At 45.0% G+C, this 12648-nt stretch overlaps 1 protein-coding gene across 7 annotated transcripts in view; it reads right to left on the bottom strand.

Annotated features, from left to right (window-relative positions):
- PDZD2 (PDZ domain containing 2) overlaps nt 1-12648 on the bottom strand; it is a 144856-nt gene that overhangs the window by 73155 nt on the left and 59053 nt on the right. Inside the window, exon 1 of one of the 7 annotated variants that reach the window (XM_075267844.1) lies at nt 6419-6534. The exons of the other annotated variants lie outside the window; for them this stretch is intronic. The gene's annotated coding sequence lies outside the window, so the exon portion shown is untranslated. Of the gene's footprint in view, nt 1-6418; nt 6535-12648 lie in introns of those variants that run through there. 7 annotated transcript variants of the gene reach the window in all.

Below are 12648 nucleotides of genomic sequence, written 5' to 3'. Positions count from 1 at the left end.
CCCCCTCAACTTACACCCCTGATAATCATCAATGCCCTAAAATATTAAATGGGTTGTCCACCTCCTTGTTATCGATGACTTGCCAAGATGGGTGATCAATAACAGCAACACCGAGGGCCCCCACTGATCAGTTGTTTGGATGGGCCCATATGAGCGTCATGACCTCTCTTCTGCTTATATAATATGTCACCCGTTTCATAGTGGCCATGTGATATAATTAGCATATCGGGTGCTGAAATGAACAGTATTGACTCCTCGGGAATGGTGAGGGCTAGAGAGAAAATTCCAACGGAGCTGGAATCAGTGAAATGGGGACTATCAAAGGATACAAAGAGTTGGAGTTGGTGGAGCTCCCCTTTAAAGGGGTTTTCTACTATTAACACTTCTCCCCTGACATTGCAAGTTGGACTTTGTATATCACATGCTGGACTTAAGTTCTAAGGACGGATAAACTCTTTCCAAACATCTTATACATGTCCATGTTTGTATGACTTGTGTCTTATGACAGAGCCGCTTAGATCATAGCATTACACAACATCTAAGTGTTACACAATATAGACACATCATCAATTCTGGACAAATTTTACTAATTAAATTTTTATATTTCCCTTTGATAGACGCAATTTTCTGATTCTAATTAATTTAAGGGCAACTTTTAATAAACTGCAGACATCAGAATAAGGAATGTCCACGGGATTGGTCATTGGTATCCGATTGCTGGGATTCTGACACCTAGACCTTGCACCATGTATTGGGGTTTGCTACATGGAACTTGCAAGAATCGATTCCTGGGGATGTGACCCCTGTACCTTGTATGGATCGATTTCTCGGAGTCTTTGACCTTGCGCCAATCAATTGCTTGGGGTCTGACACCTGAAGCTTGCACCGATCCAGCACTGGAAGCAATTGCAAAGGATATAAGTGGTATAAAGGATCCTCACTGTCGTGTTCTATACCATAGGAGATGAACTGTATTGGTGAGAAAACCTTGTAAGTTCTACTTAACTTTGGGTGACAACCAAATATGGCGTCCATTATAAACCCTTCGAAATGTAAGGGTATTGCACGTGACCATCAACCAACAGTATGCAACAGTACAAGTGGGTGGAGCATGCCAAGGATTACTGGCACTATATTTAGTCTTCTTCTAGAGGGCGCTCAGTCTATTTAGCACCACTATGCCGGTTATCCACCATATTGTACCAATTGGATTTGGCAATTCTAATACTAGAAGATTGGGTTTGCATTCATTGGGTGGGCCTGGTGTAAGTCCGGAGGGGTTCGCTCGGTCAGTGCTCAGCATATATATATATATATATATATATATATATATATATATATATATATATATATATACATATACCTTCACACATATCTCTCTCCAAATATTACACAACTGAAAATATTTCCCTAAACCACATGGATACCGCACGACTGGAATTTACTGTAAACCACACATAGGGTGAGGCTTGTGGGCTGATCTGTACGCAATAGACTCTCGTCCTCCGGGGTACGGTCATATACAGCGCAATGTGTACTCATCCTACCCAAACATATTCCAGGGTTATTTTGGGCTGGGAGAAGGAGTAAAATTATCAGTGCCGACATGTCTATGTATCAAACCCTAGTGGCTGAGGACACCAAGATGTCTGTAGATACGTCGCTAAAGCCGCTGTGTGAGCACTATTAATATAATACAGGCTGCTGTGAAGGAAGGAGTCTCTATGGCACGCCGGTTCCCCTCCAAATTCAGTCCTGTGTAACCTACAACGGAGCTAAACAGCCTCGAACCGCAAGGTCTGTAGCTAAAAAAAAAAGCTGCAAAATCTGCAGGAAGATTGAGCAGCGCCCTGAAAAGCATCGGTGACATCTGTGCTAGGACTATACAGAGGATGGAACTAGAAGCAGACGGCTCTGTCCACTGTGTAGAGGCAATGCTGGGTTACTGCAGCTGAATGGTAGCTGATCTGCAATAACCCAGCACTAGCACTACACAGTGGATGGAGCCGTCTGCTTCTAGTTCCACCCACTGTATAGTTCTGGCATCTCAGCTATCCGGAGGGGCCACAGCAGTCTTAAGCACTTCAGACTGTTCTCCGTGCCACTGACATCACGTCCACTGGTCACATAGTACAGCAGTGGCTCAATACCAAGAACCGCCACTATACAATGTAGGGCGCTATGCTTGCTATTCACTGTACGCCCTGGAAAACCCCTTTATTGGAACCTACTTATATATACAGACATGATCAAAGTTTCCTTGAGGAATAATACTTCTTGAAAGACGGTTTCCTGAATCAACAGGCATAGACTTGTTCAGTAATGCAGGAGCACCCTCTTAGTTGGGGTCCTTTGATGCTGACGCCCCCATACATTCCAGATCAGGTGCACCCTCTTAGTTGGGGTCCTTTGATGCCGGCACCCCTATACACTCCGTGTCAGGTGCACCCTCTTAGTTGGGGTCCTTTGATGCTGACACCCCCATACACTTCATGTCAGGTGCACCCTCTTAGTTGGGGTCCTTTGATGCTGACGCCCCCATACACTCCATGTCAGGTGCACCCTCTTAGTTGGAGTCCTTTGATGCTGGCACCCCCATACACTCCGTTTCAGGTGCACCCTCTTAGTTGGGGTCCTTTTATGCTGATGCCCCCATACACTCCAGATCAGGTGCACCCTCTTAGTTGGGGTCCTTTGATGTTGATGCCACCATAGACTCCGTGTGAGGTGCACCCTCTTAGTTGGGGTCTTTTGATGTTGACGCCCCCATACACTCCGTGTCAGGTGCACCCTCTTAGTTGGGGTCCTTTGATGCTGACGCCCCCATACATTCCGTGTCAGGTGCACCCTCTTAGTTGGGGTCCTTTGATGTTGATGCCACCATACACTCCGTGTGAGGTGCACCCTCTTAGTTGGGGTCTTTTGATGTTGACGCCCCCATACACTCCGTGTCAGGTGCACCCTCTTAGTTGGGGTCCTTTGATGCTGACGCCCCCATACACTCCATGTCAGGTGCACCCTCTTAGTTGGGGTCCTTTAGTGCTGAAACCCCCATACACTCCGTGTCATGTGTACCCTCTTAGTTGGGGTCCTTTGATGCTGACGCCCCCATACACTCCGTGTCAGGTGCACCCTCTTAGTTGGGGTCCTTTAATGCTGACGCCCCCATACACTCCGTGTCAGGTGCACCCTCTTAGTTGGGGTCCTTTGATGCTGAAGCCCCCATACACTCCAGATCAGGTGCACCCTCTTAGTTGGGGTCCTTTGATGCTGACACCCCCATACACTCCATGTCAGGTGCACCCTCTTAGTTGGGGTCCTTTGATGCTGATGCCTCCATACACTCCAGATCAGGTGCACCCTCTTAGTTGGGGTCCTTTGATGCTGACACCCCCATACACTCCATGTCAGGTGCACCCTCTTAGTTGGGGTCCTTTGATGCTGACGCCTCCATACACTCCATGTCAGGTGCACCCTCTTAGTTGGGGTCCTTTGATGCTGACGCCTCCATACACTCCAGATCAGGTGCACCCTCTTAGTTGGGGTCCTTTGATGCTGACGCCCCCATACACTCCATGTCAGGTGCACCCTCTTAGTTGGGGTCCTTTGATGCTGACGCCTCCATACACTCCAGATCAGGTGCACCCTCTTAGTTGGGGTCCTTTGATGCTGACACCCCCATACACTCCATGTCAGGTGCACCCTCTTAGTTGGGGTCCTTTGATGCTGACGCCCCCATACACTCCATGTCAGGTGCACCCTCTTAGTTGGGGTCCTTTGATGCTGACGCCACCATAGACTCCGTGTGAGGTGCACCCTCTTAGTTGGGGTCCTTTGATGCTGACGCCCCCATACACTCCGTGTCAGGTGCACCCTCTTAGTTGGGGTCCTTTGATGCTGACGCCCCCATACACTCCATGTCAGGTGCACCCTCTTAGTTGGGGTCCTTTGATGCTGACGCCACCATAGACTCCGTGTGAGGTGCACCCTCTTAGTTGGGGTCCTTTGATGCTGACGCCCCCATACACTCCGTGTCAGGTGCACCCTCTTAGTTGGGGTCCTTTGATGCTGATGCCCCCATACACTCACTGTCAGGTGCACCCTCTTAGTTGGGGTCCTTTAATGCTGACGCCCCCCTACACTCCAGGTCAGGCGCACCCTTCACTCGATACACATTACGTCTTCATTAATGGGTTTATTTGCTCTCTAAGTAGTTTGTCTTGCGGCAGAAAATCCTCAGCGCGGTTACAGCAGGGAAATAATATTAGAGATGTATAAATATTTTACCACGTAGGGATGGAAGGTAATCGCAGCGCATGCAAACAGGACGAGCGGCAGGAACACGCACTGAATTATTACTGCATGGAAAGTACCTGCTAGTCCTGCAGGATTACAGGGGCCGGCACTGATGGAAAGTGACAATGGAGGGGAAAACTAAAGCTAAGCCCAAGCCAAGGCAACCAGAGGGCCTGTGATCTCTGCAGCAGTGACCGCAGCAGCCACTAAGTACTCTGCTATACACCTGCACACTCTGTGCCAGGGACCCACGTAACATGTCCCCTTTATAATACTGGTGTCTTATGCGGTAGAAGGGCATTTGGCCCCGTCAGGCACCCGGTCCAATTGTGACCACTTGCCCCGGGCAGCAACTTAGACTGAAACACATTCTACTGGGCATAATACAACAGGTAGTGGGTGGAGTCTGACGTCAGCCAATCAGTGACGCTTTAAATGATTGGGGGCCAAATTTCCATAAATTTCCATAGCCATAGCATTACGATATAGCATCCTTTCTAAATCAGTGGAGGTTGAGCGCCCGGGCCCCTAAAATCCCTCAAGGGGCCACGGTACTGGATAAGCAATGAGGGTTCTTTACTGACGTCTTTTCCATGTGAATGGAGCTGTGTTGCAGTTTCGGCACAGCTGTGCTTCATTCACTTCCAGGATGGGTAGGGGTCCCGGGGGTCGGACGCCCCACCTATGAAAAGGTTGCGGCACATCCTAATGATAAACATTAAAAATAGCTACGATGTGATAAAACAAGGACGATAATACAGAAGGCTGACCCAACGCCCTATGTGATATTACCATTAACAGGTGATGTTTTGAGCCATCCTACAAACTCATCACTGCTATTCCTGTATACTCTAAGGAGAATTTAAAGCCCAAAAAGTCATTATTAAATGAAAAATACACATTGGAAAGGGTTACAAAAAAAAAATATGACAGCTCCCATGTGTTTATGTAAGAGGTCAGTCGGTGAAGGAGCCTCCGACCATCCGCAGGAACAAAAACACACAAGAGGTCACGATAAGCAACAACAGAAAAATAATCTATAGAAGGCTCTGGTGTGTCCTGCCGAGCACTGCTGCCCCCCATAGACTCCGCCGTGTGACAGAACTAGCTACACACCAATATCCTCAGATATACCCATAAGTAGCAGAGATGTGTTTGTCATTTGGGACAACATCCCAATCTCACACCATACATAGGACTGCAAATAAACCTTTATGAGAGATCACCCGAGAGTTGAAATAGACAAACCCAACTCTGCTACATCTGTATAAAAGCAGCAACAACCCGCAGGTCAGGAGATGCCTCTAAGATTAGTTTATGACAATAGTTTCCAGCTTCTGATTAGTTAATAAGCACGTGCGACGTGTCACCATTTCTCAGATACTTCATATAGAGATGACACAGGAGACGTATAGAAGACGAGATTCTATAAGGAAGTGACATGAAAGAGTATAGAAGGAAGCCAAGAAATAAGGAAACAGTCACAGAATAAATACTGACATGTAAGACAAACTGTCCATGGATAGAAAGATCTATCTGTGTCTCCGGATCTGTCTGATTCTATCTCTATATCCATCCATTGCTCATATCTATCTATCTATCTTGAGAAAGATTCTGTGTATGTAGATGGGATAGTATGTTGCAAATGGATAAAATCCATACATCACTTTTTATTCAGGAATTTGGAGTGCTGCCTGTTCCTTATCTATCCATCCTAATTTTTTATATCCCCCTCTTTCACATCTATCTATCTATCTATCTATCTATCTAATATCCATCCATCTCTGTGTATTCATCTGCTCTATTTCCATCCATCTCTGATCTATCTATAAACATTTATAGCCATCTATACATCCATATCCATCTATCAGTCCATCTATCTACACCACAATCATCTCTCGAATACAAGTTCCCCCGACAATAACATAAATGTCTCCTATAACAGTGGTGTAGCAGAGCTGAATCTGTATCTTCCTAAGTACAGATACCACAATAGTCTATCCAGCCCTCGCACAGTGTATATACAGAGATATTAGTATGAGATGAGCCCAGTGACAGGCTCAGCACCTCTGACACACTCAGCTCTGCTGCATCTGTATTTATTAGGCTCCAGTTCACACACCTTATTCTGAGAATAGTTGTATCCTAATACAGTCCAGTGATCCTCCCGGGGCTGCTCATGGTGTATAGGGGGCGCTCTATAGACTTTGCTCTCCATACATCCTGCCTGTTCCTCAGTCACTGCCAGTTGTGCAGAGCAGCAGCAGCCGCCTGTGCAATCCCTCCTGCCCCCACAGCTACTGTACAGCGCCACACCTCCTCCTGCACAATCCCATTAACCCCTAGCAGGCTGACAGTCACAATCACTGATGACCAGACCGCTGCAATAACTTAGATTTTACAGCCAAGAACTTGAGTTTTCATTGTTGTAACTTGTTAAACAACTTTCTGATAGTGACCTAAATACTTGTATGCCAAGTGCTCCGCTCAATTCTGGGTCTGCACAGAAACTTTCTGCAGAGCTGCTTGGTTTTATCTATTGAGTTGCATGTAACATTATGGACCGCAGGGGTTGTGCCACCTGAAAGGCTAGAAATAACTGGAGTATAACAATCTACCATGATTCTAGTATATAATACATATTTATACCATTATTTGCTTCCAGATGTCCTTCTCTATACTACACAGGATGGGTTCTACACAGAATCAGTCTCCTCCCCACCTGGCAGCTGACCACATACAACCTATAGAACAGACTCTGGACAGAATCTGCCTCCTTCCCCATCTGGCAGCTGATTATATACAACATATAGAGCAGACTGTGGACAGAATCTGCCTCTTTCTCTATCTGGCAGCTAACTATATACAGCATATAGAGCAGACTCTGCACAGAATCAGTCTCCTTCCCCATCTGGCAGATGACCTTATTATACAGCATATACAGCAGACTCCAGACAGACTTTGCTTCCTTTGACTTCTGGCAGCTGACCGTATAGAGCAGACTCTTGACAGAATCAGTCTCCTTCCCCCTCTTGCAGCTGAATGTATGCAGTATACAGATCTGACTCAGAACAGAATCAGTATTCTCTTCCCCCTGGCAGCTTCTGGCACCCGTACAACATGCAACACAGGACTGGAAGCAGAAAGCTCTGGTTCCTGTATAGTGGCTGCATGCCACTGAAGTCAATGGGAGCTGAGCTGCAGATGAGATGTTTACAACTTATTCTAAGGATAAGTAATAAAATATTATGTGCTGGACAACCCCTTAAAAGTAATTTACAAATGTTTCTAGTATATAAAGTGTTTTTTTTACCAGTACTGGCTTCCATATCTCCCTTTGGTGCTGCTGGATATGGGTTCTTAACAGAATCAGTCTCCTTCTGCCTCTGGAAGTTGACAATATAGAGCATAAAGGATGGACTCTGAATGGAATCAGTCTCCTTCCCCCCTCTGGCAGCTGAAAATAATGTCCTATCTTAAAGTAATTTATTATGTTTCTGGCATATATATTTTTATTATTATTTGCTTCCCAATGATACTGTTGAGGATGGGTTGTAAATCAAATTAGTCTCCTCCCCCACCGGCAATTGATCATATACAGAATACAGGACAGATTCTGGACAGAAACAGTTACCTCTCCCCTCTTGCAGTTGATAAAATGGTATTTTTTATTTTATTTTTTATAAAGTAATTTACTATTTTCTATTACAGGACAAATCTTTTTCATCTAATTTGCTTCGATATGTTCACTTTGGTGATAAACTGTGACATCATCTATTGTCAGTAGTGATGTAATAATGGTTCAGAGGTATTATCTTCTATTGTAATCCTGCCTGTGATGTAAAGGAGGCGACAGCTGCAAAGAAATTCATCAGGCTATTATTTTTGCTTAGTGGACAGAGTGAAAATTGCAGGATATGTAACGGTAAAAGTAGTTATCAAAAACTCTTAAAACATATTTTTCATATAAAAATGTGGTTTAAAAAAGTAGGACGATTTTGGTGACACATTGTCTTTACGGCATATTGGTTGGGGTCTCCCTGAGGAAAGCCCATCAATTCTCCACCAAAACAAATGCGTCTTACAGAACCCTCATACTGACCTTCTCCATTGATGGTCAGCACTAAGGCCGGCCCTATCTTGGCAGAACAATGATGTCCTATGTCTAACTGGCACACACAGGGGGTGAGGTATCATGCGGAAGTTCGGGAACACCTGATCCTATGGTGTCAGGTAGAGGTGCTCCCAGGGGGTTTCCTAATACCTTATGATCTATTGAAGAAATCACCAGGGGGGCTTTCCAGGATTTAAAAAAAGAGAAAAAAAAGTTACCCACCATCAAAGAAGGGGCTAAATGATATAGATTTTACATACAGACACACACACACACACACACACACACACATACATTATATATATATATATATATATATATATATATATATATATATATACATATACACATATCATAGCTAAATATATATACATATACACACACTTGTAGCATCATCAGATCATCAGTGATTGGCTGCGTCAGTCAAGTTAATAATGTATGGAACAGCGTGGCAGAGGATTAAAGACGGTGTGTGCGTATATTTATATATATAGTTGCTTTTGATCTTTTGTTCATTTAACCCCTTCAGTGCTATGGGGGTTCCTTTTTAGAATTCTGAGAATAACGATTTGATTGCCATTCTTTCTGTCACCACTAGGGTGACAATGATTTACTAGAGATGAGGCGAGTAGTACTCGATCGAGTAGGTATTCGATCGAGTAGGTATTCGATCGAGTACTGCGGTATTCGAAATACTCATACTCAATTGAGTACCACTCGCTATTTGAAGGTCAGATTCGATGCAGAACCAGCGTTGATTGGCAGAATGCTATACAGTGTATAGTATTCGGCCAATCAACACTGGTTCTTCTCTTACCTTTAGAAGTCTTCTCCGTGAAGCATTCCCGCGTCATCTTCCAGCTTTGAATTCACTCTGCTTAGGCATCGGGCCTAGGCAGAGCCGACTGTGCATAAGCGGCCATTTTCTTGTAGCGCGGGCATGCGCAGTCGGCTCTGCCTAGGCCCGATGCCTAAGCAGAGTGAATTCAAAGCCGGGACGCTGCGCGGGGAGAAGAATCCAGCCCGACCCTCACTCGTGAACTTGGTAAGTACAATTTGATCGAATGTTGCCTACCCCTGAAACGAGCATTTTTCCCCCATAGACTATAATAGGATTCGATATTCGATTCGAGTATTTTAATATTGAGGACTACTCGAATCAAATATTCGACTATCGAATAGTAAACTATTCACTCATCTCTATGATTTACCATTAACTTCCATCAGGGGTGTATAAATCTGTATCTAGTGAGCTCCCTCTAGTGGCAGCTGCAGGCAGACAGAATTTTAGAGTTGAGCTGGGTGGTTATGCCAGCAGGGGGGGGGGGATAAACAAGTATTTTTGACATCTTGGTCCTTAAAAAACCCCATAGCCCAACATGACCTGCGCTGCGGATTTATAACCTACAGTATGTCAACCATTGCTGTGGGTTTAACCAGAGACTTTTAACCTTTGTAGAAAAGTTGGAAGCTGCAGGTGTGAAGCCACCAAAAAACACCCGGAACTTTCCGGAGATACAGCAGCGTGTGTGACCCCAGCCTGGTTGTCGTCTTCTAAACTAATATTGTACTAGAACCAGCAGAAGATCCTCTAGGACCTTGGTGGGCTGTTCACTGGCTCCATACCTCCATTTACCAGTATAGAGAGGGTTAAGGAGGTATTCATGGCTCCCGATATAGGGGCAGTACATGATAACCACGTGATGGTGACTAATTATTAGTCAAAGCGACAAACGGGAGCGACAAGTCCCTGACTACACTACAGAGGAGCTATGGGCAGATCAATAGTGAGTCAGCCTGGACTAATACACCGTAATAATACAGATCGCACTGCCTGGTACCTATAGGATAGGCCATCAATATCACATCTGCCCTGACTCTGAGAAAGAATGGGAAGCAGCTTCTCCTTATCCGCTCTCCGCCTGGATGTCTTGGCCATTTCTGAAAGTTACATTCACTTCTATGGAATTCACGGAAACAGCGTAAGACGGTGAACTCGGCGGCGAGGATGGAGTGGACAGAACTTGACCGTTTTCTCAAACAATGTTTAGAATTGTTCATTTTGACCCGGTGCCCATAAGAAACCTTCTAACTGGTTCCCAAGGGAAACAATACTCCAAGGCGAAGTCAGTGCCAATGCTATACGGGGTAAATAACTCAATTACATATTATACTACTCAGACAAAGACACATTCTGAGCCGGAGACCATTCAGAAAGAGAACAAACATTCCGCTTCTATAATCAATGGAAAACATCAACATGACCATTTCTCAGAAGTGATGCAGGGGGAGCTGAAGGCAGCCAGGCATTACATAGGTGTTCAATAGTCACAAGCAGGGTGGCATCAGGACTTGGGCAAACTAGGGGGCTCAATGGGCACTTATTGTCTTTGTAACAGCCCAGGGACTGCGTGTAGCTTGTAGCTCTCCGTACTCCTCGCTCTGTCCTTATTTTGGAGAGTTATTTTTGTTGGAGTAAGAGCTCAGAGAGAGTCTGGAGAAAGGCGTAAGTAACGGTAAAACGTGGAGCACCGATCAATTCCTAGGCCTCGCCAACAGAGAAGGCAGGCATATGGGGCCGGGAGCAATTATACTATGAGGGGGCGAAAGGTGGCCATTGTACTCTGTATACGGGGCCCACACAAACTGACCCTGGTTACAAGAATAGCTGACCATGTAATACATAGATCGTCCACCAGAACAGGAGCCTACATACAAAAAAAGCAAAAAGGGCTAAAAAATAAGACAATAGACAAGGAAATGACAAAAGTTGGTGGAGGGAGAGCAGCGCCATAGCTAAGGAGGGTAGGATGGCAGTGCAGGGGTCAAGGTTCCTGAACGGTTTCCTTTGGTCCTGATGGGTAGGGTAGCGTAGTCTGCTGTAATCTATAAAAAAATAGAAATGTGTTGGACTAAAAATACGTAAAATAAATTGAAAATTAATTAAATGAATTGAATGAATCAGCTCCATCATAGATCTAGTCAGCAGAGACTTGTAACTGTTTCTTATTATATTGTATGTGCCATATGTGCCGTGACCGGCGCTGACCTACACGCTCCGCTGCCCTATGGTGCATGAATAACCTATCAGATAATAAATCAAACTTCACTAAGATACAGAGAGAACATTACAGGTAATAAGTGACCAAGCAAACAGCTGGGAGACGACCTAAGCATAAGATCGCCCACCTGTCTATAGAGCAGAGCGGAGCGAGGTGGTAAACAGGAAGCGCCTGGTGCGTGCCGTGCCCGGTGTCAAGTTTACATTGTGTACATAATGAACCAATATTACATAATATTATATGTAACCTTATAATATATATAAAAATATATATAAAATTATAAATATATATTAAATCTCTTATGTATATATATAAAAATTATCTGTCCAAAATGAATGGACTAATCTTCACCAAATTTGGCACACAGCTACATCAGATGTCCGGGAAGGTATAAGATGAGGCCTCAACTCTCTCGGACATACCATTCTGGCGACACAGTATTCCCATAACAACGACCGGCATTAGCCAACACAAACCTGCAAGCCTTTCATTCATATTCCAACTGCAATCAATACACACAGTCACTTCACATGCACAATCCGACACTGATATCCAAACTGAGATACACGCATCAGAGGATTAGGTACACGGCTCAGCACACAGTACCACATGCTGGAGGATTAGACACCCACCTCAGCACACAGTAGTACACACTGGAGGATTAGGTACGTGCCTCTGCATGCAGTACCACATGCCAGAGGATTAAATACCCACCTCAGCACGCATTACCACACGCCGGAGGATTAGATGTGCGCCTTATCACGCAGTACCACACGCCTGAGGATTAGACACGCGGCTCAGCTCACAGTCCCACACGCCAGAGGATTAGATACATGCCTCTGCACACAGTACCACATGCCCGAGGATTAGATACGTGGCTCTGCACACAGTAACACACGCTGGAGGATTAGATACATGCCTCTGCACGCAGTATCACACATCGGAGGATTAGATACACGCTTCTGCACACAGTACCACACGCTGGAGGATTAGATACGCGGCTCTGGACACAGTAACACACGCCGGAGGACTGCAAAACTGTACAGTTCTAATTGGGCCACTACACAAACAAAAAATTAAATATACCCATGCGAGGCCGGGTCCTCCTGCTAGTAATAAATAAACAAACAAACAAATACAAAATGGGGTAAGTTTCATCTCAGAAAAATGAAAGAA

Source organism: Leptodactylus fuscus, chromosome 1 (assembly GCF_031893055.1).
Source record: "Leptodactylus fuscus isolate aLepFus1 chromosome 1, aLepFus1.hap2, whole genome shotgun sequence".
Classification (NCBI taxonomy): Eukaryota; Metazoa; Chordata; class Amphibia; order Anura; family Leptodactylidae; genus Leptodactylus; species Leptodactylus fuscus.
Note: the sequence above shows the minus strand (reverse complement) of the source record. Positions and strands in the feature narration are given on the sequence as shown.